Source organism: Coenobita brevimanus, chromosome 106, assembly GCF_032717465.1.
Source record: "Coenobita brevimanus isolate Jiangsu-jjx chromosome 106, ASM3271746v2, whole genome shotgun sequence".
Classification (NCBI taxonomy): Eukaryota; Metazoa; Arthropoda; class Malacostraca; order Decapoda; family Coenobitidae; genus Coenobita; species Coenobita brevimanus.
Window position 1 is genome coordinate 14,389,289 of NC_137059.1, and position 16,280 is coordinate 14,405,568.

The window sequence follows — 16,280 nt, forward strand, 5'->3', positions numbered from 1 at the left end:
AAAATCTTTGGCTTCATCACGAGTAGTAATAGTAGACATCATGAATAAATCACAGTCACAAAATATCAAGCAATATCCTTATGATAATATCCTGAATATCCTGATAAGAGGTCGCCAAATTTATGTTATGGGACAGAGAGAGATGAACACTTCAAGTGAGAATACTAAAATCACTACTGTCCCGCAAAGTTCCATGTTCAAAACAAAAGAGTTAGGTAAAATTACAAGTTAAAGTTTAATACTCATACTAACAACTAAACATTCAGGACTCATAATGATAATGTAATGGCAAAAACAGGTTAAATATATGGTTAACTGCAATAGCCTCTATTAACACGAAGTTAGCAAGAACAAATTTATCTAAGTCAGCCCTGATAAATGAGAAAACCGGATAATGCTCAGTTAAAGCAAGATATATTATTACAGATGCAAAATATTATTAATAATGGCTGACATCAAAAACTTTTCATGAAACCCAAAAACCTTACCAGGCCTACGAATTAACACCTTAGGCCATACAGTACAAGAAAAATGACAAGAAAAATGGTAACAACACTTATACTCAAATTATACAGCAGCTAGATGGTTGGAGACTTCCTGAAGACTCACAGAGATAATACACTATACAGGGGAGGACAGAGATGTGAACAAAATGAGTAGTAGTTTCCCCCCTGCTTCTTTCACCATTTTTAGTGACTCAGCCAGTGCCTTGCAAGCTTTGTCTTGTGGCTTCTCATCACACCCTCTAGTCCTGTCTATCCTGGAGTGGCTCTTCTTATTACACAGCCGCGGATAATCTGTACAGATGTGTTGGGTCCCTGCTCATGTGGGAGTCGTAGGCAATGAGCGTGCTGACTCTGTGGCGAGAGCCGCTGCCTCTCGCACTTCCTCTCCCCATTACCGTGTCCCATCTGAGGATTTATGTACAAGCTGTCCATCTCTGTTGGCAGAGAAGGTGGGATGCAGTAGGGGCGAACAAACTCCGCAGCATTCGTCAGAACCTGGGCGATGGAGGGTATGTGGGACTATCCCGACAGTGGGAAACAGCTTTGGCCCGTCTTCGGATTGGCCACACTAGGCTGACTCATGATTTTTTAATGGAGAAGGCGTCCCCTCCCTATCGTGATGACTGTCTGGTTCCTTTGACTGTGCAGCATTTTCTTTTGGAATTCCCAAGTCTTCAGGACCTTCGTCGGCATTACCTTTCCGGATGCCGAGCCGACAACGGACCTTATCTTCTCTCTTCGGTACTTGGGGAAGAGGCTTGTGCTATGGGAGAAGGCACCTTCTCCTTTGTGTTAAGTTCCGGCCTTCTCCACAAACTGTAGGACTTTACCATATTTTAGTTTGTGTTTTATACTGTTCTCGTTTTACCTCAATCTTTCCTCCACGTTTTAGTTTTCGTTGTTTCTTTGATTTTGTCGTTTTGTTTTATGCATCATTTTATTTATTTAATTATTCATTTATTTTTTGACATCCTTTTAATATTTGTGTTCAGTGGCATATGACCTCTGCTGTTTCGCCGCCATGTCACATTTTCATTTATTCATTCATTCATAGATTCACTGCAGCCTTAGCACCATCATACATACTCTTCACAGCATTCAACAACTTCCCATCTACTCCATATATTCTTAACACTTTCCACAATCCTTGTCTATCCGCCCTGTCATATGCTTTCTCCAAATCCATGAAAGCTGCATACAACTTCTTTCCCTTCTCTAGAAACTTTTCCACTAAAGATCTAAGAATGAATATCTGATCTACACAACCTCTTCCCTTCCTAAAGCCTCCGTGTTCTTCTCCAACTAATTCCTCTGTTATTTCCCTAACTCTGTCAATAAGTATCCTACCATACACTTTTCCTATTATACTAAGAAGACAAATGCCCCTATGATTACCACACACTTCTTTTTCCCCTTTTCCTTTGTACAAGGGAATAATTATACCTGACTTCCAATCCTCCGGAACTCTGCCTTCCTCCCAGGCCAATCTGCACATCTTCCACATCCATTCTATTACTATCTCTCCCCCATGCTTCAACATTTCACCACACACTCCATCAATTCCTGGGGCTTTCCCCAAGTTAACTTTCTTCATTGCTTCCACAACTTATATCCTACTGATTTCTTCCTGTCTTCTCACCTCACTCCTTCTCTCAGCCATTGCCCAGCCACTTATTCTCGCATCACTTCCATCCGAGGATGAGATGGAGGGTTGGGGTGGAGAGGTATATGAGAGAGGGGGGTGTGAGTTGGGAGCGGGACAGTGAAATGGTGGGGGACAGGGCGACGTGGAGGCGATTTGTTTGTGACCACCCCGAACGGGATTGAGGCGTCTGGCAATAGATAGATAGTTCTCTCCATCTGCTCACTTTTTCTTCCTTCTCCACTAGTAATCTACCATTTTTATCTTTCCCTCCGCTGCTAACTTCACTTCCACCCTGTCTTACTCTCTTCACCTCCTTCCTGAATATTTTCTTACAGTCCCTCCACTTTACACTCAAATTCCTTCCAAATTCCTCATCCACTCTCTTCTTACTCTCTCTTACTAATCTTTTCACCTCTCTCTTTCTTTCTACATATAGCTCTCTCTTCCGTCTCTCAACTTCTTCCTCGCCCCTATTTCTCATTCATTCATTGTATGCTTTCTTCTTTTATGCCACAGCCTGTCTCACCTCATCATTCCACCAAGCTGTTCATTGCACCCCCCTCCGTCTTCTCTTCATCCCACACACCCCATCACATGCTGCACATATTTCTTCTATGAATATCCTGCACACACCTTCCACATCCCCCATCTCCTCCAATTCATATTTGCCCATCGTTCCTCCATTTCTCTCTTATATCCTGCCTTTTTCTCATCCTCTTGTAACCTTTCTACTCTCCTTGCAAATACTCCTTCATCCAAAAGGACAATTAGCACGTTGGCTTGGGAAGCTGAGCCAGCACGACTATGAAGTCAGGCACCGTCCTGGGCGGGTAGCCTATATGGCACTGCTGACAGAAAGAGTCGTTGGCCTTGTGACCCAGATTGCATGCAGCGTAATATGAAAGAAGATCATAGCAAGAAATGCAGTTTTACTGCAGTGACAGGGCCAACGTCAGGTGAAGAAGATCTGAACAGGATGCAGATTTACTACAAGTGCTAGAATGGCTGCAGCAGAGGACGAAGTGACCATCTTGGGAAGACGTTGCCAGGTTACGCCCTGCGACTAAAAGCTACTGGGATCAATGGTGCCTTCTTCGTTTGAGCAACGGACTACTGGAGTGTCAGTGGGAGACCCCAAAGGCCTCAGCAAGCATTGGCAACTGGTGGTTCCTAAGAAAATGAGGTCCGAGATCTTGAATGAGTCCAATAACCAGATGACTAGTGGGTACCTGGGAGTGTAGAAAACTCTAGGTCGGCTGTGACTGAGGTTTTACTGAACTGGCATGTGGCAGGATGTTGAAGAGTGTTATCGGGTCTGTGATGTATATTGTTGCAAGAAGGACCCAGGAACCATGGTTATGCTCCTCTTCAGCCGCACCAAGTGGGTGCACCGGTGGAACGAGTCACAGTACACATTGCTGGACCTCTGCCACTAGCTGAAAGAAGAAACCAGCATATACGAGGTACTATCCAAAAGTTCCAGTAATTCGAACAGAGGGAGCCAACCGTCTGCAGTTTTGTCTTTTGCTTCTAGGAGGTGTCAGCAGCATTCCTCGTGCATCAGTGTGGCCCCAGCCGTGCCTGTGAGCGGACGTGTTATTGACCTATGCTTACTACTGTAACGTGGTGTGTAGGTGGTTTGGCAGTTTTCCAGTGGCGGACCTCACGGAACAAAGAACCTGCATCAAGTTCTGCTTTTAGATTAACAAGACGGCTGCAGAAACTCACCGGTTGCTTCAACAAGCCTTTGGTTACAATGCCATGTCCCTAAGCAGAACATTTTTCTGGTACAAGTGGTTCAAGGAAAGACGAACGTCCGTCGAACACTATGACCGTTCTGGATTACCGTCAATGGCAGCAACACCAGAAAACGTTGGAAATGTTTGTCAGGCTATCCCTGCAGATTCTAGACGAACTATTCATGATCGTGGTACTGTATCATTGGACTGTCGTACAGGAGCGTGCAACGAATTTTGTCAGACGTGTTGGGCATGAGATGCATCACTGCAAAATTCGTGCCAAGACTACTGAGTCACGAGCAGAAGGCACATCGTGTTGCAGTTTGCAGGGAGCTCGAGTCAGGTCAGAGATGATGCCACCTTCATCTCTGAGGTCATAACTCGTGATGAATCATGGTTTTATGGTTATCATCCGAAGACAAAGTAGCAGTTATCGCAATGGAAGTGTCCCAGTTCACTGAGGCTGAAAAAAAAGTGCGTCAAGTTCACAGCAGTGTCAAGTCGATGTTGATTGTTTTCTTTGATATCGAAGGGATTGTTCACAAGGAATTCATCCCACCCGGTCAAGCTGTCGGTGGAAAGTTTTAGTGTGAAGCCTAGCAGCATCTGAGGGAGAACATCCGCCGCAAACCTCAAAAACAGTGGAAGAACAAGGACTGGGTCCTTCACCATGACAACGTCCCAGCCCACACATCAATTGTTGCCCGGCAGTTCCTCGCTTCCACTAACACGGTAGTCATTCCCCACTCACCCCATTCGCCTGACCTTACCCCATGTGACTTTTTCCTGTTTCCCAAGCTGAAATTATGAGTGAAAGGGAGTCAGTTTGACTCAATTGAGGAGATGCAGACAGAATCACAGGAGGTGCTCAAGACCATCACACCTGATTTCTTCAAGGGATGTATGGACTCGTGGAAAAAGCTCTGGGACAATTGTAAACATGCCCAAGGGGACTACTTCCAAGGCGACAGTGAGAACTAGGAGGTAAGGTAACTTATTTTCCTACAATATTCAAATTACTGGAACTTTTGGGTAGCACGTCGTATGTGTCACCATGGACTTCTTCACAAAGTGGCCCGAAGCCTATGCCATCCCCGAACAAGAGGCTGCGACCGTTGCTCACGTGTTGGTTGACCAGTTTTTCTGTCGTTTTGGGATGCCACAGGAGCTACTGTACATTCAGACCAGGGTAGAAACTTCGAGTCTGCTGCATTGCGTAAGTTCTGCAAGTTACTGGGAATCAGGAAGACCAGGTCGACCCCACTAAGACCACAGTCAGATGGGATGTTGGAGAAATTCAACTGGACCCTGGGACAAGAACTGGCCTAGTACTGTGTAAAGGAACAGATGGAATGGGACCAGAAATTACCTGCATTGCTGATGGCATATTGGTCTGTATCCCATAAGTCAACCAGCTACATGCCTGCAAAACCGATGCTGGGCCCCGAGTTATGCTTACCAGTTGACCAGTTAATGGGAGGACCACCTGGAGAGGTGCTGCCTACAAACACCTCCAACTGTGTTAAACATATTCAGGAAAGGCTGGCTGAGGTCCATCATCAAGTGCAAGGAGCCCTTAAGTTTTTTATAAGTTATGAAGCACAAGTATGATGCCAAGGCAAGTGAAGTGAGCTTCAAGGATGGTGATAAAATTTGGCTATACAATCCTCAGAGAAAGAAGGGACAGTCACCGAAGCTGCGGATCCCATTGGATGGGCCATACACTGTGATGGATTACCTGTCGGATGTAACATACCGGATTCGGGGAAGCAGGAATATCGCCTAAATGTATTACATGTGAATCGTCTGTGGTAGTACCATAGGCCAGGACAGTACGGTTGCGACGTCTCAGAAGAATCGTGCTCACCCGTAGCCAATGATGTTGAGGAGGACCAAGGAGCTGAAGCACGAGAGGATAGTTTCTGTTTCCCTAGGGAAGAAGTGTATCATCGAGAGGATAGTTTCTGTTTCCCTAAGGAAGAAGTGAATCATGAAGAGGACCAAGACCTTCCAGGAGGAGTAGACTGTTTGGAGAAGCAGGTACATCATTGGAAGTGGCATAGGAGAAGAGCTGATAAGTTGAAGGATTATTTTGTACTGTATGCTATATGATTAGATGTTTCATTTGGATTAATGATTATAAGTACTGTGTAGTTTTGTTGGGATGACGAAAGGAGTAGGGAGGGGGTAGTGTTGAGAAGTGGGATTTGTTAGATAGGAAGTACTGGAAGGCTCTCAGTACTTCTCACATTTTTCACTTACAAGTCAGAGTTGCCATTTTGCCTGCTATTTGTGGGAGGAGGTATTTTTTAACGTTTTGTATTAACTATTATGCTGTTTTTTTAGTAGAATGTCTTATTTATGTGAGTGTGAAATTATGTAATTATATTTCAGTTTGTATACTAAATAATTTTGAGTGTTTCGTAGTGTAAAATAACTGGGGTATATGAATGTCTCTGAATGGTAACTTTTGCTCCTTCGAGAATATAATAGAACTTTGAGGATGTAGGAAAAGCATTACTAGGAGGTGAAAGAGCCTAGGGGAATCAGTTTCTTTAAGTTTTAATTTCAGTACAGTTCAATGACAGCTCAGTGTCAGTGTGGCCTAGTGAATTTTGTATAGCTTCGGTTCTTGTGAATACAGTGGAGTGTAGTTGGCAAGTATTAAGTGTAATTCTCTGGTGAATAAAGACTTCGAACTTGAGAAGCCAGTGTTTATTTTCCACGCCTGAGCCGATCTTGTTCTTGCACACCTAGAGGCTGACCATAGGAAGAACAACGCACTGGGCAATGATCTTCCTATACTGAACTGCTGCTGTTGGGGCTTGCGGGAGTGTGCGAAGAGGACATATTATTATTAATTATTATTTATTATTATTATTATTATTATTATTTCCTCACCCTGCCCTTAGGTGGGAAAGGAGGTCCGGATGATGATGATGATGATGATGATGATTATTAATGTGGATCATTTTATTATTATTGGCATTTTTATTATTATTATTTGTGGTGGCGACCATCATCCACTTACTTGATGCAAGGTGGCATACTTCTTCCTTCACTTTTATCATTATTTTTCTGTGTTCGCCCTCTCTCTTCCTATGTCTTCCATCTTTCCTGTCAACTACTATTACTCTTCTTTCCATTTCAGGTGGCTTGACATTCATTGACAGGCCAAATGGTATCCTGTAAGTCAGAAAACCATTTGCCACATAACGAAACCCGCAGGTGTTGCCTACGTGTCAACAGGTAGGCTGGTGGAGGGTAAATGCTCGTCCCCGTAAAACCACTAACTCAAAGACAAACGGCCACCCCTTACGGGATTATGACGTATGGCTATAGATAGATAGATGGATAGATTATTAATATTATTATTATTATCATCATCATCAATGTAGGGATGCCTTATGGTCTCTACACTGAGTGACAAGCCAAATGGTTACATGTGCCAAGGAGACCATTTACTATGCTGGGTGGTAACCATATAACCGGGGTTTTTGGCTGGGTTGTGAGTTGTGTCCCCCAGATTCAAATGTCAAAAAATCACATAATTATAGCAAACGTTTTGGAGAGCCTCTGATGGCCCAATACCTGCCCAGGTCTCCGACCAAATGGGCATATTCGCATGGCCTTGTGGAATGTGAGAAGTATGAATGAGGAGAGTAAGAAGGTGGAAGTGGTGAATGTGTTCAAGACTGTGAGATATGCCCTCACGGCATTTTTGAGACAAAGATGAAAGGGTGTGAAGTGGAGAAATGGGAGAGTGTAAAATGTGTAAGATTGGGCATGAATGGGCAACGAAGATGAAAAGAAGGTGTGCTTTGTGGAAGAATGAGGTGTGGCAGAGCGGAATGAGAGATTACAAATGTGTCAGCTCGAGAAGTATGTATGTCAAGTTCAAGTTTCAGAAGGTGAAAGTGGCAGTGACTGTAGTGTGTGCAACATGTGATGACAGAAGTGAGAGAGTGAGAGACAGGTATAACTAGAAAGGGCTGGATGAAGCAGTGGGACAAATGCCCAGGAGCTATAAAGTGATCATAATGGGCGATGTGAACGGAAGAGTAGGCACTAGTCCTAAGGATGACATAATGGGTTGTAATGGAGTACCCAGAGAAAATGATAGTGGGATGCGACTGAAGGATATGTGGGATGAAAGGAGGTTGTGCATATGTAACTCGTATTTCAAACACAAAGATGTACATCAATATACATGGCATAGAGGGACCGAGGATCGTGTTGAAAGGAGCCTGATGGATTATGTGCTCGTAGAGAGGTCGATGCTGAGAATGGTTGCTGATACATGGGTCGTGAGAGGACGATGTTCAGGTCTGTCAGATCATATGATTGTGGTATGCAAAATAATCTGAGAGGAGTGAGGTGGACCAGGAGAGAGAGGAGCAGTCAGGGAGAAACACTGAAAGTCGAGAAGCTGAGGATCACGGAAATGGCAGATGAATACAGGGCCAAAGTAGGGGATGAGTAGGAATCAGTGAATTGAAATGAGATGGATCTGGAGAGCCTGTGGAATGCATATAGCGATTGCTTAGTTAGGAATGCTAAAGCAGTGTGGGATGTGGCAAGAGTAACAACAAAGAAGAAGGTACGGCATGATGGGATGAAGAGGTTAAAGGAGCAGTGGAAGAAAAGACGAAGAAGTGGCTAGAGTGGTTACAGGACAGGGGTTCAGCTGATGTAAGAACTGAATATATTGAGAGAAAAAAGCACGTAAAGGGAATAGTGACGAGGGAAATGGAGGTAAATGATGATCTAGGAAGAAAAATGAATGCAAATTACTCTGAAAATAGGAGTTATTCTGGAAAGAGGTGCGGGAATGTAGAAATGACAGCGGAAAGAAATTTGAGAGTGAAATACCAACCCCAGCAGAAGACCCCGGGGAGGGAGAGACACCCACTCCAGGAGGAGGCCACGGGGAGGTGCACAAGGGCCCTGAGCCACACAGGCCTACATCCCCTGCTACAAAATTCCCCTCTTCCACCCAACGGAACCAGTGGGGAGTTCATCGCCCTGTTGCATTGCACTCCAGCCAGGATGACACTCACTAGAACAGGGGTGGGACTTGTCATAGCACAGTCCAAAGTAGGACCTTGGTAACGTCCACTGGACTTGCAAGTAGCGAAACGACCACCAGTCTGCCTGCACATACTGACCCCAACGGGAGCAGCGGCACAGTAACGTCCACTGGACTTGCTGTAGAGGAAGCGTCCACCAGATCTCCCTCTTCTGCCACCCATCACCGGGAGCAGGGGCACAGTAACGTCCACCAGATTTACCGTTGGAGGAATGTCCACCGGACTTCCACCACCTGTCGTCCCAGGGAAGGGATCAGAGCCGTGGTAGCGTCCACTGGACCTCCCATAGAGGGGACTTCCGATGGATTCCCGTTGGCTGCATCTTTCCCCAAGCAGCAGGGCCTTGGTAACGTACACCGGACTTACCGCCGGCGGAACATCCACTGAACTTCCTCTACCTGCTGCCCCCGGGATGAGTGGAGCCTTGGTAACATCCATCGGACTTACCAGGTGGAAGAGATGTCCACTGGACTTCCTTCCTCCACTACCCCAGAGTGGAGCCTTGGCAACGTCCACCAAACTTGCCAGGCGGAGGGAGCATCCACTGGACCTCCTTCTTCCACTGCCCTGGAGTGGAGTTTTGGCAACGTCCACTGGACTTGCCAAGCTGAGGGAACGACTACCGATCTTCCTTCCTCCACTACCCTGGAGGCTCCCACCGAGGACATGTCCCTGGCTCGCTGCACCACTAGCGATGGAGATTGCTCCTCTAGAGAGTTCCTGGTGGAGAAAGTCTGGAGTGGTCCCGTCATGAGCTTGGGTATCCTGTCCCTGCAGCTGTCCCCTCGATGCCCCCGGCTGCTGTCGGACTCCCTGGGAAAGTGTGGCCGCAGGCAGCCCCTGAGGGCCTCCCCATCGGGACGAGACTGCAGCCCCCAACCCTTGAGGGGCGCCCCAACTACCCCGGGCCAGGACCAGCCTGGACCCCCCAGCAAGACTCCCACCACTTTTAAGGGCAGGCGCCAAGCTGCATGCCTATTAGTCCTGTTTGGCCCCAGTCCCGAGGGCCACCATATGCCTAAGAGCCCCACCAAAAGGGAGCCACCCACAATGCGCCCTACAGCCTACACTGGACGCCCTACTACGCAGCCCAAGACGAGTGCCTCTCCCGAGATCACACCCCAGATGGCCCACCTCCCACACCTTGCCACCATTTGCACCTGTCTGAGATCTAGTCTGCTTTAAACTTACTGTATGTGATGAAAAGTGGTTGTACTGTGCCGTATGTATTGTATAAGCCTTGTTTTCTCTTTGTATGGTAATATACATGTAAGACTGGTTAGCCTGTGTTTGAGACCTGTTCCTTTGTTGCATGCTCTTGCTCGGTCCTGAACAGAAGAACCCAAGTCCGTGTTCTGAATGCGAGAAGTTGGACCCAGAACACGCTGCATAACGCTGGTGGCAGTGGTGGGATTTAGATCTGGCAGAGAGCAACAAGCAGCAAAGGGAAAGTAACAAAAATGGCTTCCAAACCTCGCATACAATTACCAAAGTTTGACCCCGAACAATGCGACGTAGACACATACATGTGCATGGTCAAACCTTTGTTGGACATAGGTTTTGTGCATGATGGAGAAAAGATCACAGTACCTTACCCCACCTGGGAAAAATAGTCTCCAGCATCCCTGCAAAAATCGTCCATGAGCTGACATGGGCACAATTTAAGCAAATCGTGGCCCAGGCGGTCATGTCATCACTAGGGAAGGTAGTTGCCTTCTCTTAATTCGACGCCCTCACCTATGAAGGAAGCCCTTATCCAGGCCAGGCGACTCGTCACTACCACCTACCCGGAAGGCAATGCCGCCACCCAGGATCAACACACCATTAACACCCTACTGAGGATCCTCCCTAGTGCCATCAGAGAGCACTTTACGATCTATGATCCGACAGGGGACCTCGATAAGGACATCCAGCTTGTCAGGCGCCTCCTGGCTGCCCGCATTGTCCCCCAACACATCAGGACGGTTAGCTAAGTCCCAACCCGCAAACCACCACAACCCAAACCCCGGACGCCCCCCAGTAACACTGCTCCTTCAGCACAACCCACCATGCCAAGGGCACTCCCCACCAAGAGGTACCCCACCCCTAAAGGAAACCCCAATCTCATCTCCATCAACCCTTGGGAATTCTCTGCATGTAATCATCAGTGCCCTGTACATGATGTATGGGAGCAGCTGAAGGCTGTCCAGTGCAGGGCAGTCAACCAGGGGCACTGCAAAGTCTCATCCATAGAGGATGACAACATTGAGGACGAGGGCCCCACAGCCAACTACTCCAACCCCAGGGAAACAGAGCTCGGTGAGGAGGATGCCCCACAACAGCTGGATTTTCAGGACCGCCCCTGCACCTTCCCATGGTGGTGGGGGCCACCTCACACAAATACCGCCCCCCAGTCTACAACAAGATGAGGCTGAACGGGGTGAAAGCGAGGCTACTAGTCGATATGGGAGCAACCAGGTCCTGCCTCTACAACCATTTCTATTCCCGCCACTCCTCAGCTTTCGGGCCACTTGTGCCCATCTCGTAGACGTGGGGAACGGCCCCCTGCCCATACGTGGGGAGATCCGGGCCCTAAGTGCCGAAACCCACTAAAATATGTCCACTCAGCACCAGTTAATTATCTTTGACTCAACCTGCTGTGCATGTGATGGCTACCTGGGGCTGGACCTCCTGAAAAAACTTCACACCAGCATCAATTGCCACAAGTGATCCTCCACTTCAGGAAGCCCCCAGACCCCCCCAAGCCACACTGCATTTACACACCCACCCCCCTCCCTGCCCTCCTGTCCACCCCACCATGTCATCCACCCTACTCCATACAGCCCCTATCCCCGCCCACCACCCCGCCCACCACCTTTCCTGCCACCATCACCCCCACCCTTACCATTCCCCCTGCCACGAGGCCTGGCTCCACCCACATCAGCCCACCGGAACTCCATCCTGTTCTCACAAAGCCTACCTTCAGGAGCCATCTCCTCTTGCCTATTGTCCCCCACCTTCCTCCCCCACCCCACATCGTAGCAGTGTGCATCGCCAACATATCCACCACCCCCCTCACCCTCCCCAAGGGATTTGTGGTCAGTGAGATGGAGGAAGCTGAACCATGCGCCTCTCCCCCCTCACCCACCACAACCCTTCCCCTCTCGTCGAGACCAATGGACATTGGTCACACCACATACCTGTCCCACGAGATACACATCACATGACCGCCTATCCGCCAACAATCTAGAAGGAAAAACCCCAACCAACGGGCTGAGGAAGACCGGTAGGTCCAGGACATGCTAAATGCCAGTGTAATATCTCCATCCACCAGCCCTTGGCCGTCCCCTGTCGTCCTAGTGAAAAAGACTGGTGGCGCTTTTGTTTTTTTTATAGCAGAATGGAGGAAGGAAAAACAAATGAATCAAAAAAAAATAATCCATATACCAGATTACTGGTGTCCTCTGTTCATAAAATATCTGTAGCAGTTAGACTTGAACAGCTGTGGGTTGAAATTTGGAGGGAAACAACTCTGGGGAAGCGAATTCCAGAGAGATGCAGTTCGGGGAATGAAAGAATTCTGACAGGCAGAAGTTCTGCAATATGGTTGAGTGACATTCCAGCCATGAGCGCTACCAGATGCCCGTGTAGCACGAGGGAAGGCATGGAGAGGTGGCACCATGGACGCAACTTCGTCTGAGCATTTGCCAAAAAAATATCTGTAAAATAATGCAAGGGAGGCAACATTCCTTCTTACTTGCAGGGGAGGTAGGTAGTTTATTTGTAATGGCAAGGTTGTTAATAATTTTAACAGCTTTGTTCTGAATTTTGTCTAGTTGTTTTAATGCAACCTCTCCACATCCATTCCACAAGGGTAAGCAATATTCAGGCTGAGAGCGCACGATTCTTATAAATTATAGCTAACTGCTCATCAGCGAAGAAGTTACGGACTCTGTACAACAATCCAAGGTTCTTTGAGGCGGTTTTAGCAAGTGATCTGACATGAGAGGTCCAGCTGAGGGCACTGTTAAGTGAGACGCCAAGAATTTCAATACTTTTGGAGATGGGAATATTAGTAGCACTGAGGGTAATGTACGAATCTGGCAACATCTGTCTATTAGCAAATTGTATATATTTAGTTTTACTAGCATTAAAAGAGGCAAGGTTGTTTTGTCCCCATTCACTGATCGTAGATAGGTCTTGAGGAGATGGCTGTACTGAGTTGAGAGGTAGAGATATCAGACTTTGTAAATGGATGTCTGAGTGTGAATGAACTATATAGTGATGAGCCATCTGTATATGAGTGAATGGGATTGTGGGTAACAGATACGAGATCATTAATATGAACCAGGAATAGGGTTGGCGCCAGAACTGACCACTCCGGCACGCCGGCGTTGAGTGGAATTTGAAATATACATCATCTACTTTTACTCTTATTTTCCTGTCACTAAGATATGAGGAAATCAAAGGAACAAAAGACGTTAGCCCATAGCAAGGGAGTTTGGACAGCAGGGAACGGTGCCATACTCTGTCGACATCTGTAGAAATATCAAGAGCTACTGAATAAGTTTCTCCATGTAGATCAATTGATTGATGGATGGTATGAGTTACGAGATTGAGTATGTCAATGGTGGATCTTTCGCGGCGAAAACCGTATTGTCTATCACTAATTAAGTTGTTGGATTCAAGATGTTAAACAATGTGCTTATTAATTAAAGTTTCAAATACCTTACCAAGAGAAGATGTGACAGCTATTAGTCTGTAATCAGAGGGGTCAGAGGAACTTCCTTTCTTCGGAATTGGGTGGATATTGGCTTCTTTCCATGAATTAGGGAATGAAGAAGTACGTATGCATAGTCTGAATAATTTAGCTAGAACGGAGGCAAGTTCAGGGGAACACTTTTTCAAAACAATTGGTGGAATTCCATCTGGGCCTGGAGCTTTGTTGGTAGGTAAATTGTCTGGGATGGATTTTACGTATATCGTCTGTACTGTAAGAGGAGCAATTTCGGGAGAGTCAAGTTCAAGTACAGGGACATTCTGGGTGGTATTGTCTATGGTAGAGTTTCTGGCAAATGTACTGGCAAAAAATATCAGCTTTCCCCCTCGGGTCATTTATAATGTTGCCATCTGAAGATTTTAGTGGGGGAATGGAAGATGACTTGTTAAAGTTATTATTGAAAGAATTAAGAGTTGACCAGAATATTCTATTGTCATTAGGGTTGTTAAGTAGTTTTGATGCTTGTTTTTGAAGAAAGTTTGATTTAGACAGATTTAATACAGCTTTTGCATGATTACTAGCAATTTTAAATTGAGAGAGTGATTCAGATGTTTTTTATTTTAAGTAAGAGTTATATTCTAATGACTTTTGGCCTGTTGCTCTGGCACAGTTGCCATCAAACCATTTTGGAGAGTTCGATCTCTTAGTGAACTGTTGACTTGGTATGAATACATCCATACCAGCTAGTATTAAGTCGCAAATGTGGGACTGGGTAGAATTGGGATCGCTAGAGATGAAAGACTGCCATGGAATGTCAGCAAGATAATTTCTAAATCCATCCCAGTTTGCCCTAGCAAAGTGCCATCGGGTCACCCTGACAGGTTCAGAACGGGGAGGTGTGGGGGGGTTAACTAATGAGGCTTTGATGAGACTGTGGTCAGAGGATCCAAGTGGTTACAGTACCTCTATCGTGTATTGATCTAGATTATTTGTCAAGAATAAATCCAAGAGATGGGCATTATGGTCAGGATTATCAGGTATTCTGGTTAGTTGCTTTACCAGTTGGGTGAGATTAAACGATTCTGCAAACAGCTCGCACTCTAGACCAGCGTCGTCAGTCCTGGCAGAATGCAATAACCATTCAACATTATGTATGTCAAAATCACCCAAAATGATAATTTCGGTGCTAAGGGCAAGGTTAAGGTTACTCAACTGTGTGGATATGCAATCAAATACACTGGGTTCCAAAGAAGCATTGGGGGAACGATAAACTACACAAAAATTTTTGGTAATATTTTGACAATTTAGTTTATATAATGAGTAATCAAAACTGGATGAAGTGAAGTTTACAATAATGTCAACTGCATATTGGGATTTGATACAACAACAGGTGCTGCCCTTACGGAAGTTTGTAAGGAGATGGTAACCGGGAAAACAAAATGAGGATATATCAGTAGAGGGTGAGATTTGTGGTTCTGTGAGGAAAAGGGTCAAAGTGGATATGGACTGAAGGAAAAAATGAACTGAGTTTAAATTTGTGGTAAGGCTGCGGATGTTGATGAATAAGGCCGCACTTTCACCTTTTCGCTGACAAGGATTCCCGGAAATAGCAACAGTCGCTGCCAGCACAGTCGCTTGATGGCGACCCGGAGGACCCTGTGCCACCAGCCCTACCCTGCCGGTGGTGGCAGTCCAAGGTACCACCTCATTTGATAGTAACATTGCAGTGGCCATTACTAAACAGAGTGAATAGAAGGTGTGAAATGTTATGCGCATGTATAGTCGTTCTATTTTATGAAGGCAGTTTGGGTGGGACGCTCTGGGACTTCACATTGTTCGCTCTGTTGTCACATCGCCGCCGACACACGTGTAATTATTTGTGTTCACCTCTCTCTCTCTCTCTCACTCTCCTATTTTAAGCTAGTAACTACTTATAAATGAATTTTAAACACTCTGTATAGATGTAATTCAATAAAAAAGCTGTAGTATAGTATAAATCTCATAAGACTTGTCAGGGTTGCCTTTGAGACGTTGTCAGGTGGTGACACGAGGGACAGCCCTGCGTGAGCGGGTCATACTCGGTCAGTCTCCCGCCATGGAAGCTATTTAAAAAAAAAAAAAAAAAAAAACGCACCTATAGACTTTTACCCCAGGGGTGGTGTGGAAAAAAAGTCGAAAACAAGCGAAAAAATAAAGAAAATACAATTAGTAGTAGTTAATATATAATATGAGAGAGAGAGAGAGAGAGAGAGAGCGCACGTGTGTAGCGACGATGTGGCAACAGAGCTAACAGAGTGAGGTCCCAGAGGGCCCGACCCAAACTGCCTTGATAAAATAGAACGACTGTAGTGTGGTGAAGACAGTTGAAGGTAGAGGTATTATGAGAGCATGCTGGTCTACTCTCTGTGTAAATAAATACACTGAAAATGTTCAGCAAAGGGAGATGGTCAGGATCAAGTCCTGAGAGTTGGTGAAATGGGAGCTCCAGCTCTCCTTATCACCAGCTTGCCATCCACCTCGGGAGTACTGCCCTGTTCGACTGGTGCTACAGTCTACTTCTCACCATGCACTTTTGCATAGACTATAGGCGGTTAAATGACG